Source organism: Chrysochloris asiatica, unplaced genomic scaffold, assembly GCF_000296735.1.
Source record: "Chrysochloris asiatica unplaced genomic scaffold, ChrAsi1.0 scaffold00636, whole genome shotgun sequence".
Classification (NCBI taxonomy): Eukaryota; Metazoa; Chordata; class Mammalia; order Afrosoricida; family Chrysochloridae; genus Chrysochloris; species Chrysochloris asiatica.
Genome location: NW_006409154.1, coordinates 255,752 through 256,920, shown reverse-complemented (window position 1 = coordinate 256,920; position 1,169 = coordinate 255,752). Strand labels below are relative to the sequence as shown.

The 1,169-nt window shown below is 42.5% G+C and overlaps 1 protein-coding gene across 1 annotated transcript in view; it reads right to left on the bottom strand.

Moving 5' to 3' along the window:
• The window catches only part of LOC102811505 (sodium/nucleoside cotransporter 1-like), a 165,425-nt gene that overhangs the window by 9,181 nt on the left and 155,075 nt on the right, over nucleotides 1-1,169 (bottom strand). The window lies entirely within an intron of this gene.

Below are 1,169 nucleotides of genomic sequence, written 5' to 3'. Positions count from 1 at the left end.
TGCTCCAAAGGAGCAGGATATGGAAAAGGATAAGAAATTTCAAAAGGAACTTTAGCAAGAAAGGAAATCAACCCAAAGCGTGGAATAGACCAACTTCAGAAGGACAGATTTCTTTAATGTCATACTGAATGTTTTCATCTCTTATTACATTTACAGTAAAACCTGTGAAAGCCAGAACCTGTGTAACGCAGAAACCTGTCAGAGAAGGAAAACTCAAATATTTTCCACTAAAATAAACTATAGGAAAGTGAAAAGATTGCATCCTCTCAAAGGTAGAAAATTTGCAATTCCTAGAAAAACAAGGCAGTGCCATTGAATTACGGCTGTTACAGGCTTCACTGTATTTCTTACACCCATATGAGGTGAGTAATAATTCTGCTCATTTTACAGATTTGGAAACTAAGTTATTGTTGTGAAGTGCCGTTGAATCGGTTCCAACCCAAAGCGACACTGTATAGGTTTCCCAAGGAGCAGCTGGTGGTCTTGAACCACCGACCTTGCAGTTCAAATGGCTTAGCAGTCTGATGCATAAACCCACAGTGCCACCCCAGGAAACTAAGTAGTAGACTTCAGTTCAGCCCTGCTCGGGACCTTATAGACCCCGCCTCTGAGACCCCACGACTCATCAAGGAACACAGGTAGTCAACGGTGTGAACCTCCCCCAGCCGGAGTGCCCCAATGGGCCTATGTGACCTGCCAAGGCACACAGCTGGGTCTCCTCTCACGGTGGGTGGGCCCTGAGTAAGTGGGCTGAGTAGACAGACCAATTTCTGGAGTGAGTGAGGAAAGCCGGTGCTTCCTCTAAAGCCTTTGGACATGAATGAAAATGGAGTTGAAAGTGGCAGTTGCAGAGAAATGGTTCAGTCAAATGACCTGTGGGAACTCAGCCCAGGGAAGAAGGTGCCTTCCACTAGAAATATGCTGTGAAGCACAGATGGAATTTCCCAGTAGCCACATTGGAAAAGCAAAAAGAAGCAGGTGAAGTTAATTTTAATAATAAATTGTGTTTCACCCAAAATGTCCATAATATTCTCTTTTAACCATGTTATCAAAATAAACATTATTAATGAAATATTTTACTATTTTTCCATACTAGTTCTCACGGCAAATCCCATGTCAACCTAATCACATTTCAAATGCTCAGTATTCACCTATGGCAACAGTACTGG